Here is a 14,041-nt window from a genome sequence, read left to right as displayed (position 1 = left end):
TAGGTCACAGCATGACCTTAAACAAAACTCGTGTCCGGCAAATAACTTGGTTATTTGAAGTCTGATTTTACAACCATTTCACAGAAATGATCACCATATTGAGACGACGTGTCGCACGCAAATTTGGGTCGCTACCTTGAAGGTCAAGGTCACAGCATGACCTTAAAGCAAAAATGTGGCCGGCCCATAACTTCGTTATTTGAAGTCTGATTTTACAACTATTTCACAGAAATGATCAACATATTGAGATGAGGTGTCGCGGGTAACATTTGGGTCGCTACCTTGAAGGTCAAGGTCACAGCATGACCTTGAAGCAAAATTGTGACCGGCCCATAACTTGATTATTTGTAGTCGGATTTTAAAACTATTTCACAGAAATGATCAACATATTGAGACGACGTGTCGCGTGCAAGTAGGTAGACAGATCTAATTGAGTAGAAGTGCAGTGCAAAGAACAGTAACTCTGCATTGCCTAAGTTTGGAATTATCACGTTTGTCTGGGACTACAAAATATATACTTTTCTGTGTCCAAATCCTAGTCAGGGAGCATCACACGGTTCAACCAGCTCTTGTTTTTCATCAATTCTTGCTGGAAATCATTCAACACATGGTTATAGAAATTACCTGTGTTGTATAGGGATAATTTAATTCTAAATTTATCTATAGAATAATCTATCAAACAAATTGGAAAATCTTGCTTGATATTTTGTTTTGGTTAACTATACCCCTGTCCTTAGGTGGAATACATCTTTTCTTTTTTTAGAAATAAACGGAAATCACATTTCCTGGGATGGTTGTCCTTGTTGGATTGTAGTTACTATTTAAGGCATTATTCCTTTAAGTCACAAGTTACCTTGAATTTTGGAAGCATTTCTTGCTCAATGATTTTAGTACTGTTTTACTGTTTGCCTTTAAAGTTCAGGTTGTTGCCTTTATTCAGAAGTCACATGTATACATATATTGTTTTTTGGCAATAGCAAATAAAGGGTCACAGTTACCTTGAATTTGAAAGAGCTGAATAAATCAACACCCTATGATTTTGAGCATTATAAACAAACTTCTTTGTGTTTTTGGTATATACAGAATTTACTTTAGTTTGATTAATTAAGCTTGTTGACACTTTCCAATCCATTCCTGGAACCAACCAGTACTGATCAATGGGTGTAAAGTTTCTTGCTCAAGGAAACAATAGCTTGCCCCTGACAGGGTTTTAACCCATATTGCAAGCAATCATTCGATTACTAGTCTGACATGTAAACAACTCGGCAATGCCGCCACTTTTGTTTCAACAGTATTTGCATGTAAGCTTTACCAGTATTCTAGGAATTTCTATACATCCTTAGAGTATTATTGTTTTAAAGTAAAGTACATAAAATGTATTTCTAGAGACCTTTTTGTTACACATACACACCTGACAATAGATAAGCAAATGCACTACAAAATGTTGCTGGATCATTTGGAGCTAAGATGGCAATAAAATTTCCAAGAAGTTCCATCCATGGAAAATTAAATCAATTTTCAGTAGAACAAGTGAAATAAATTATTAACAATTTTACTTTGCAAAATATTACAATAACTATGCCATAAAGTTCTTATTTACTTTTTGTGATACTAATAACTTAAAGTTGTGGTGACGATAACTTAAACGTGTTAATTGTTAACATTTCAGCTTCAGTTATTGTAGAATTTATTTTTGTGAAAATTTAACTCTTGTTTCATTTATTATAAAGAAATTCTTATGGTCCATAAAACACGACTCCCTGTAAAAGAATTATTTATTAATTCAATGAGAACTTTAGTTGATTAGTTTACATGTATACGTATATTTATATTTATCGTACAATAAATCTTAATGGATCATCTCACTTTGGTATATATCGTACTTTAACTACTGAAGTGAAGCCAGTTTCTACCATTTTCATCTTAAATCATTCGTCTCGTCAATTTTTATTTTACGTTCTTGCGTCAATATTTACAACAATTTTTCAACCTGTCTACTAATATTGCAATATCATACGCTTGGTACCCTCAAGTCAATAATAAATTGTCAATTTTTGTTATTCCTTGATAAAATATTGCAGTGTTCTGAGATAAGTATGTAAAGTTAAATTTGCGTACAATTCATGTGTATTCTTTTGATTAAATATTGATAATTGCTAATGGAAAATCTAACAATATATCCTTTTATATAAGAATATATGCTAAGGGAATGGGGTGTGATTGTGCATTTGTTCTTGGAATTGACTGTTTGTTGTTTAACTTGGATGAGAACAAGTCCGTCGGTTAACCAGTCTGTGAGTTAACCAGTCAGTAAACCAGTTAATAAATTATTAATTGAATAGTACAGAAAGGGCAAGGATAGTTATGAAACAGTTTAACAATATACTTGCAGACTGCTTTAATGTTTTCTTTGATGGTGTACTTCAAAATACACACAGGGTGTTAAACAAGGCAGTCTGACTGTAAATTAAAGATATACCTGTAAATCAACTTTTGAGAGAGGTTCTGAACTAATAAGCCATGTCAAACATTAAACCAATTACATCTTAGATTATTGGGGAGGGGAGGGGGAGGTTACTATATATTGTTCAGGGTGACATTCTGAGAAGACTTGTAAGTTCATGAAAAGCAAATACATCAAAACCATAACTGAGTTAAAGAAACTCAGTGGTTCTACTCAGTTGCCGGCTTGTGGCTGAAATAATATATAAAGGGGTATCTTAAGTCTTCCTCCACCAGTCCAGTTGGCAATTTGTGTTATGACTTTAGCTCAGTGTCAAGATTTCTTTGCAACGTACGCGGTTTGAACTCGTGCCAACCACCATATCTAGACCACTAAGCTAGAGAATTGATTCACTGAATCAGTTGTATACATGTACATGTATATAGTATTTGAGGTAAATGTGCACTAAATGCTCTTCCCTTAGTAATGAGAATGGAGAAAAAGGCATCTAGGTGATATTTGTGCCCCCATGATTTATGTATATAAAATACTGTTACTTAATAAAATAATTTGTAAACTAAAATGAGAAGAAGTACAGACATGTATGTTATCCGAGGAAAAGGTTTTAAAGCCTTATTGCTTAAAATAGTTTTTAAGATACTAAAAAAACTATTGCACACACTTCATCTTCTTTTTATACCACGCTATAAGCACACGCCAATATTTCGTGATGTCTGTCTTGTTGGATTGTCGTTGACCGTAGGTATTTTCTCAACCCCCCCCCCCTTCCCCACCTTCTCACCCTTACAGCCCTTATCCCTTTAATTCCCTTATGGGCCCGTTTTAGTTGATATTATTTCACATTACATGTCCCACTCCTTTCACCCTTATGTCCACTCCAGGTTTTTGTTTGGTGCCTTCTGGGTGCCCTTCTTGAGTGTTTCGGGGCCGCGTCTTGTGTTTGCCTTGTTGATCTTTGTTCTTTTCTTTTTTTCATGTCTGTATTGTTGCTTGTTTTGAATGTTTACGTGTTTTGTGATGTCTAGCATTTTTTAAATTGATTTATGAGCAACACCTTAAATTTTTGTTTATTTGTTTTATTTACTCGTAGTATTGTTGCTTGGTTGCTTGTTTTGAATGTTTACATGTTTTGTGGTGTCTGCCTTGTTGGATTGTCATTGACGGTAGGTTTTTCTCTCACCCTCCTCTCCCATTTTTTACCCACCCCCTGTCACCCATACAGTCCTTATCCATTTAATTCCCATATGAGCCTGTTTTACTTTTTATTAGTTCACACATTACGTGTCCCTCTCCTTTCGCCGTCCACTCCCGGTTTTTGTTTTGCTGCCTTCTGGGTGCCCTGCTTGGGTGTGGGGGGGGGGGCTGCGTCCTGTGAACGTTGCCTTTGCCTTGTTGATCTTTATTCTCGTTTTTTAGTATATTTCTGTTTTCTTTGAGTATGCATCATACAACTAAAAACCGCATCACCGGTAACATTCCTATATAAGTATTCGGAGATAACATCCCAATAAAAAGGAAATATGAAAGACAATTCGCGGTTGACGCAACACTCGCCCTACGACTTGGAAAAGAGATTGTATGAATAGCATAGCATTAAGATAATTTTTTTATTTTCTTACCTTACAGAATATGGACCAAACATGTGGAAGGGATTTAATGATTGTTATGTCCAGGGTATAGATATTATAAGAAACACATTTGATTGTAACTACGTTTATTTAGAAAATATGATAAACAAGATCAACAAGGAAAGGCGGCGTTCAATGAACGCAACCCCCATATGACCCAGCAACAAGAACCAATGGTAAGGAGCCCAGGCGGACCCCAAACAAAAACAGAACAGGGCAAAGACAGAGCACGGACAGGTTAATCATTAAATGATAAATTATTTGTAACTGATTAGGAATTCAAAGAAAATAATAATAGGCCCACAAAGGCCATGTTATATCTTGACCGGAAGTTCAGTACTGTTTTTCCCATCATGCCATATAGTTATAAATAGCAGACTACAGTAATGAAGGATATTACATCCCTCCTCTTCTTGGATTGAAACATCATCTTATATAAATGTATTATTGTAAATATTATTAAATCAATATATTTTTTTAATTAATGATTTTTTTAGTTCTAAATACAATACATATTCAAATAACCAAAATCATAAACATGTACATGTACGTCTGTCACGTGTTGGCCTTGTCCTCGCCAATCCCGATTGCGGACTCGCGTGTGAATTCTGTTCATTTCCTATTATCTCCCCTTCATCGAGGTCGTTTTCAGATGTTTCCGGTTCGTTCCCGACAATTCCAGGATCAACAGTTTTCATAACTGACGAATTTCGAGTCATACAATGGCCAGCATCGTTCCTAACACTTATCATTGTCCCTTTTCTGTCAATATCCGTATATGGCGTAGGTTTGTATATTGAATCAGATTTTGTTCTGGCTTCATTTCTAACTAACACACGATCCCCTTCGTTAATTGATCTGTCCCTTGCATGTATCCGTTCTTCTTCATAACGTTTTGCTTTCATTTTCGAAAAATCGTCTTTCTGTTGCGCTTTTTCTCTCGTTTGAAGATTTCTACTTTTACCATGACCGATGTTTTGCATTCGAGTCGTCGGATCTCTACCAAACATTAACTTGAATGGCGTATAACCAGTTAATACGTGTGGTGTGGCTCGGTATTGTCTTAAGAAATCATACAGTCCTTGTTTGTAGTTTCGCGCCTCAATAAATGAAGATTTTACACTCTTCATCAGTGGTTTTTTGAAGGATTCTGCTTGGGCATTTGCTCTTGGCCATCTCGGTGTGATTTTCCGATGAATTATGCCGTAAAATTTCATGAAGTCAGCAAATGCTTTGCTTTGAAATGGAAACCCATTGTAGGTTTTTATCACTTTCGGTACAGCAAACATTGATACAATCTTGTCGAACACCGGTATAACTGTGTTTGCTGAAATATTTTTATATCTCGAAGACTCGTCTATTACCACAAGTAAATAGTCCCCGTTTTCTAACGGACCACAAAAGTCAGCGCTTATATTGAGCCAAGGTCCCGACGGCAATTCACTCATTCTCAAAGGTTCACGCGATCTTTGTTCATTTGAATTTGATTGACATGCTAAACACTTTTGAATCGCAGCTTCGATTTCAGAATTCATGTTTGGAAAATATACTTTCGATCTGATGTAACTTTTTATTTTCACAATTCCTTGGTGACCTTCATGTCCTAGTTTTATTGCTTTTTCACGGAGTGATTTTGGAATCACTAGTTTATCATTTTTCATCAATAATGTTTCATTATACACAGTCAATTCGTCCTTTATACTACGAAAAGATGATAATTCTTCTTTGTCTATTTCTGGGTCATTCAGTGTTTTCAATTCATACCATTTACCATTCTTTGTAAATTCGACTGCCTTTTGCATTGTCTTATCTTTCAATGATTCCATTTTTACCTCATCTATTGTCATTGCATTTGATAATGATTTTTCTGCGACAAATGACACGTATTCCTCTGCTATATTCCGTTCTTCCTTATATTTTAATGGATGACGGGACATAAAGTCTGATGGGTTACCTTTCCCTGACCTATACTCTATTTTCATTTTGAACGGTTGAAGTCGCAATCCCCAACGTTCGATTCTTAGTGGTGGTTGTTTCTTTTCCCAAATTTTAGTTAACGGCATGCAATCTGTAATGCATGTGAATGTTGGTGCTCCCTTTAGATACATCGCAAAATGTTCGCATGACCATACCAAAGCCAGTGCTTCTCGTTCTGTCTGACTGTACCTCGTTTCCACTTGTGTTAAAGATCGAGATGCATAAGCCACCACCTTGCCTTCTTGTGTGAGTATTCCCGAGACTCCCACAGGTGATCCATCTGTTATTACTTCAATGTCTTTGCTCGGATTGAAGTATGCCATGACAGTTTCACTGCTCAGTTCACTTTTTAATTTCTCGAATGCTGCTTGCTGCTCACTGCCCCATTCCCATTGAGTGTCATTTCTTGTAAGACGTCGTAACGGTTCAGAGATTGTCGCGTAGTTTCGTATAAACCGTGACGAATATGACGTCATTCCCAGAAAACTTCTCATTTCCGTCACATTTGTAGGCTCCAGCATTTGTTTGACTGCCTCTACCTTCTGAGGTGAAGGTGACATTCCATTTTGCCCGAATACTACTCCAAAAAAAGTGATTTCTTTTTTATTGAACTCACATTTAGATCTGTTTAATGTCATGCCACTTTCGTGTATAGCCCGGAAAACTTTATCTAATGCTTTATCGTGATCACTTTGATTTTTGCGTATACAATAATATCATCCGAAATATTTTTAGATCCCTCTATACCCTGTATTACTTCACTTATGGTCTTTTGAAATACCTCACTAGCAGAATTTGTCCCAAAATTCAAACGTTTATACCGATAAAGTCCCATGTGTGTAGCAAATGTTGTGATATACCGCGATTCTTCTTGTAAGACAAGCTGATTGTACCCGGCTTTGAGGTCAAGCTTGCTGAATATTTTTGCTCCATTCATATCATGCATTAGGTCATCTATCGTCGGCATTTGATGTCTTTCCCTTCCTATGGCTTTATTGGCCTCTCTCATATCAACACAGAGTCTAACATCGCCATTTTGTTTTGGAGGTGTGACAATTGGTGAAACCCAAGGTGTAGGTTCATTTATAACTTCTTCAATAATATCATTTTCTAACAAGGTTTTAATTTCTTTTTCTACTTTTCCTCTTAAATGAAATGGGGTTCTTCTATTTCTTTGCGCTACAGGTTTCACATTTGGATTGATGTGCAATTTCACGGTTTTTAGTTTTAGTTTTCCAATACCTTTATAAATTCCAGGGTATTTATCCTCAAACTTTGTTTTCAAGGAGATGTTCTGTGTAATCTTGACTAATTCCATTTCACATGATGTATCATAGCCGATCAAAACTCCATAATTTCCTTTCACCAGATAAAATTTTGCTACGGTTATTTTCTCATTCTTTTCAACAGATAAATTCATGTACCCTTTTACTTGAAGCGGATTGCCTCCTCCGTAAGGCAAAAGTTTTGGTAAATATTTTCGTTGAATTTGAGGTTTTCCAATGTAATTATAAGTCCTTTCATCTACAATGTATAATGTTAACACTCGAACCTGTGCCAATCGTTGCTGTTATTTTCTTTTCATTCACTGTTACTTTTGTTTGAGGCGTTTTCCTTTTGTTTTCCTTTGCGACACTTTTAACTGTTATGTTATAGAGGAATTCTTCCTCTGAACTGGATTGTAAATCCTCTTCACGGCTTACTTCGTTAACTTTGCCTTGTTTTGATTTCTGACAACACCGCGCAAAATGGCCAACTGATGAGCACATGTTGCAGGTTTTCCCTTTCGCTGGACAAGGGGTACATCTAGGGGAAATTCATATCCACAATTCCTGCATTTATTGGTTGGCAACGCGCGCCGATAATTCCCGCGCTGATACGATTGGCCAGTCTCCCGAAAATTCCCACGGTTCTGCGAGTTAAAGCCACGTCGTGCAGCCGTTCTCCCACGTGTTGTTCCACCTCGCTCTCTTCGTGTGTAATTTGATACTTTCCTTACTAAGTTTTGGTCATTTTTCTCCATTACTTTGGCGTGTTGGTCACTTTGTTCAAGCATCCTACCCATAGTAAAAATAGCATCCAGTTTTTTGTCAGGTTCACGTAAAGCCCTACGACGTAACTGGTTATATTTCCCGTGTTGTATAACTTGCTGCAATATTTCGCCATCAATATCTGTAAACCCACAGGTTTTAGCAAGTGTCCGTAATGTTACATATTCGTCAAGGGATTGTTCTTCTGACTGTTTATATGTTCGAAAATTGTATATCTCTATTTGGATGTTCTTCTGTGGCGAAAAATAATCCCCGAGCACTTTCTTTGTTGCGTCATATGTTTCTTCCGTCTCTTTCTTCTCAACGTCATAAATATCATAAACATTTTCACCGGCGTAGTGTAATAATAAAGCTCTTTTTTGGTCATCATCGTCCACTAACATTCCCTTGAATAAATTCTCTAAACGACCAATCCATTGTTCCCAACGTGCTCCTGAATTTGTTTTGTCCGTCTCAAGATCGAAACTTGGAAAATGTGACAAGTTGTTCATTATTTTACTTAGTTTACTTCGTTATCCATCCGTAAACTAGTAAAATTTTTATATCTAGATAATTCCTAAACAGTTAATCACATATCTTGATATCCTCGTCGCCAGATGTTATGTCCAGGGTATAGATATTACAAGAACACATTTGATTGTAACTACGTTTATTTAGAAAGCCATGTTATATCTTGACCGGAAGTTCAGTACTGTTTTTCCCATCATGCCATAAAGTTATAAATAGCAGACTACAGTAATGAAGGATATTACAATGATTTATTGCAAGATGAGACACAGATACATAGCAATGTCACCGCATGTAACATGTAACAATAAACTAGATATACCTAAAAGGAACACAGAAGAACACCGCCTTGGAACAGTCAGTAGCAAAACCATTACTTGATAGTTTAAAACCAATAAAAAGTGAACCAAACGTTACTCTTAACGCCAATATTTTGCTTAAGCAGAAAGACGAAACGATGTGAAAAAAATGATTCTCAGCCAACTGAAGTTCTAACAATTGTTACAAGAGATTATCAAAATATAAAAAGAAATGCCTATAGAAGCAAGAAAATCATATTGTGAGAACCCAACGAAACAAAGCAATTTATTGAAAATTGTGATAGTACTTTTATGCATTTTTAGACAGTATATAAGATATTATTTTAGATATTAGCAAATTTCACTATCCAATTTATATTTGTTTAATGCCACGCCCCATGCTTGCATTTTATATCAAAATTCAATCACCATGGTTTATTTAGAAGAATTATTTTTGAATATAGAATATGTTTTAGTAGAATTTGTTGATATTTTGGACCTATACAGTTTTTAAGTGACAGTAAGTAACAAGTGATCTTTGCTTTAAAAATAACATTTTTTCTTCAAATTTTAATAAGTGAATGTGCATAAAATAGACCCTACTTTTTCGCAGACTCAGGAATAACACCTTTTCCAACAACTAAATCGGTATCCATGTGTAGGGCATCTTATAAGACCTATATTAAAAACAACTTCAAAAATATATAAACAAGATGTTAAAATATCAGTTTTACCATTTAGTGTTTTGGCTATAACAGTTATGTACAACAACCATACATTTTCTTTGCATATTAAGATCAATTTCTTTAGAAATGATTACAACACATAAAGAAGACAAATAAAATTTCAGTTTTCTGGACCGGAATTTGAACCCCAGACCACTCTTACCGTAGACCATAGATTTCCAATATAGTTATCACGGAAATGTCATAAACAAACCGAAAGATTCTTCAGTTTAGAATTTCCATTAGGGTTTGTGAACCATTTTCCAAATCTTACTTGAAAATTATTCAATACAGGGAGTGGATGAGGGTGGGATTTTACAAACTCTTTAATATGTCCACTTAGTGAAATGTTTGACAGTGCATATAGAGGAGAACACTTTTTCGAATCACAAGCTAAGAACGCAACTTGTTCCCTTGCGAAAGTTTTCTGAATAAAATGATTTATTTATCAATATTGAATTAGTTGTTTCATACTATTACATGGTAACACTTTTGTGTCCCTTCTTGTTGTTTAGTCGTCTACGGTAATGTACATTTAATTTGCCCCTAGTTTTTTTAGTTTGGTCCCTGCCCTGTTTTTGTTAGGGTTCTGATGGGTTCCTTGTCACTGGTCCTTGTTGCTAGATCGTGTGGGTGCATTCATTGAACAATACCTTTCCGTGTTGAATTTGTTTAATTTGGTTAGGTTGTATTTAAGGTAGAAAAAATAAAGACGTTCTTTTAGCTAAAACTACCATAAGGTAGTTAGAATTCCCTAGAATGGTAAAGATATTAACTAGATAAAACATATAGATGTCAACTAGATAAAACATATTAAATGTTAAAATAAATGACTGATGCTGATTTTCTAGATATTTATTTTTGACATAGAAATTATAGCGTTGACTTTTTATACTGTTCAGGGGTTTAAAAAACATGTTAATTTTTGTAGTGCCATGTAAAGACTTTGAATATCTTTAATATACACCAAGATAATTGTTATTGCAAAAAAAATCATGAACTAGATATAATATACTGTGCTCCTCTTATCCCAGCAAACATACCTATATCGGGCCGATATCGGCTAAATGTCGGAATATCGAAGTCGGCTTTCCGCCATCGAACCGATATATATCCGATATAGACAAACTTGTTAAAGACAGGATGATATCGGTCCAATATAGGTCCAATATACATTTATTTCCTGTAATTCAATTAAATGAGTTTTTCAGTATATTCTTATTAAATTCATTTCAGCAAGAAATCGATGCTTTTGTAAAGAGTAATTAAGTCATTTTCATTAAAAATACTTCAGTGCTATATCGGCTCCATGTCTGTTGCCGATTTAATGTATAAGTGATTTGCACAACGTGGTATTTTTCTAGCCCACCTGCCATCAGAAGAAGTTTGCGCCAAAACTAAACAAGAGCTGTCGGTAGGACAGCAACGCTCGACTATTCTTAGTGCTTGATAGTAAAAAAAATGCTTGATACAGTTACCTCCTCCTGTTTACAGGTTGGGGTCATGATGGTGAACAAGTGTGCAAAGTTTCAAAGCCATATGTCAATGGACTTTGAAAAATATTTGAACTATTACAAAAACTTTAACGTAAATTCTAAGTCGAAAAAGGGGCATTATTCTGTCAAAATGCTTGATAGAGTTACCTCCTCCTGTCTACAGGTTGGGGTCATGATGGTGAACAAGTGTGCAAAGTTTCAAAGCCATATGTCAATGGACTTTGAAAATATTTGAACTATTACAAAAACTTTAACATAAGTGGTTACGCCGACGCCGACGCTCGGGTGACTGCAATAGCTCTACTTATTCTTATCGAATTGTCGAGCTAAAAAAGTGGATTTTTCTCAAATACAGTAAAAACCCTCAATTAAGACCACCATCGGGACTGGGCCTAAGTGGTCTTAATTGTGGGGTGGTCTTAATTGTGGATATTGTTATCATTGCTTACACACGTTATGACCAGGGCCTATTTTAGTCATTTTGTATGAACAAACAATAAGTATCTTAACCTGCAAATACAATATGAAAGTATGTTATAATGTTACATATGATGGGAAGAAAACATATTTCTGAAGAAATTTTTTAATATCAAATTTTCTTTGCTCTGATTTCAATATTAATTATGTATGATATACATAATTCACATATCATGTAAGACATTTTTTCTTCACAAAATAAATGTGCATTTTATAAAGCAACATTAAACCACTCTGAAATTAATTTCCTCACCTTTTTCATGAAATATCCCATAAATAACAGTTTTTGACACCTTGTGTAATCAAGTGTCATGCCTAAGAGCAATGAAGCAGATAATAATATTAACATAACAACACATTTAAGATCTAGGAAGGTGTTGATTTTAATATCAGTGGTCTCAATAGTGAGGTCAAATAAAGAACAAAATAATGAATTGGGACTGAATCTGGTGGTCTTAAAAGTGGATAAGTGAGGTGGTCTTAATTCTGGATCATGTAATCATTGACATAAAGAACAGAAAATTCCGTTCTTTTAAAAACTGGTCTTAAAAGCGGGGTGGTCTTAATTCCGAGGTGGTCTTTAGCAGGGATTCTACTGTACTACTGGTAAATTTATGAATTACTTATGCTTTTGAATAAATTCATTGTTGTAGTATTCGGCGTCATTGCTATTTTGAACGTAGGTTTGGGAATTTCATAATTATCTCGCCGAAAATAATTTTGAAATACATTTTCGCGACTGTTTTTAAATTGTTGCCTGAAATTTAGCGGCTGAGAGAGAATAAACATCAAATTATAGTTTTCTTTTTATTTTTATTAAAAGTTATAATTATGATAGAGATGTCAAATGAAAGTTTTAATTAGAAATAATGAAATAATGATTACTTTAAAAGAAATGGATAGTGCCTGCTTGCCTTTTGAAAGGGCACTTTTCTTAACATAGTCCTTAAATAATAAAAATGTGAATACATTATTATGTTGATATATTTTATTATAGTATAATGTTTGAAACATGAATGATTCATTGCAGGTAAATCATCTGTTTGTGACATGATAAACATACCTGAATCAGAGTGCTGACAACTGAAATAGCTGGTTTTGGAGAAAGAAAATGTCATTTTAGAAGCTAAAGTTGACCAATTGATGCAAAACAGAGTCCTAGGCAACACCTAGAATGAGTAAGTAGGCAAAAAAAATCTATGATAACGAAAAAATAATTATTCAGCTTGAGCATTTTGAGTTATTATGTAAAGTTTCATTGTTTTTAATGATTTATTAACATATTTATTTATGTTTAAAATAAACTGTTAAATTAATGTATATTCTTTTTATATATGTGTTAAATATAGATCAAGACAATATTTGTAGCTTATAACTTGTATCTATACACACACACACACACACACACACACATATACTTATAAGATTTCTTTTCAATTTATGCTCCAGAATGTTGTGATGAAAAAGAGGGCAACAGTCACCGAGCTGAAATTCAATAGCAGGAAATAGCTCATCTGGCAAATGATCTAGACATGGTGGAAATGAAGAACTATGGAAAACTAAACAATTGAAGAAGTTCATATATATCGGGACTCCTGGAGGAACCACAATTGACACTTGACATTATTAACTCATGTACAAATTACAAAATGCTGTTAACTATTCAACATGATAATGTGAAAAGTCAGCTATTCTTTTAAAGTTTTACTCAAATTCATAAAAACTGGGGTATGAATCAATGTGCAAAATCTAAAATACAGTTACTAAATATATCAGAGATAACCATTTGACACTTTCAAGACAGATTTTAAGTCTACATGATGTAAAAAAGCAAAGGAACAAGTAAGAAAAATGCCATTGAGCTTATTTTATCTAAACAAAAAGTAGTTTGAATATAGCAAGGTTGTATTTGCCAGTCACATGACTTAAGTATTTTTGTTAAAACAATTTAATTTTGACTGATCTTTGTAGGAAACATGTGAACATTAATGTTTAAATTTTTATGTGTGTTAGCAAGGAAAAATCGTACGTTAAACATACATCACATGGTTTTTAAACATTGAGATATGTATGTGTAAATTATAAAATATATTATGTATATGAATTTTTAATTTTGCTGAGGTAATAAAAGGTATTGCAAAATAAATATATGTTCTGTTATATGTTAAGGAAAGCAAACCAATATGCTGTAAGAAATAAAAAAAAGCTTATTATGAATGAAGGTAAAAAATCGGCTGTAAGTCGGTACCCGATATCGGCCCGACTTTGAGCCGGGTTGCACATCCGATGTCGAGCCGACTTCGGATGCCGATATCGGGCCGACATTGAAGATGATATCGGGCCGACATCGGTCCTATATGTAATGTTTGCTGGGTATAGTTCAAGGTACTTAACACTTTGAAACCAGAAAGAAAACA

This window comes from Ruditapes philippinarum, unplaced genomic scaffold (assembly GCF_026571515.1).
Source record: "Ruditapes philippinarum isolate M1 unplaced genomic scaffold, ASM2657151v2 ctg9249_1_1_1_1, whole genome shotgun sequence".
NCBI classification, from domain to species: domain Eukaryota; kingdom Metazoa; phylum Mollusca; class Bivalvia; order Venerida; family Veneridae; genus Ruditapes; species Ruditapes philippinarum.
Note: the sequence above shows the minus strand (reverse complement) of the source record.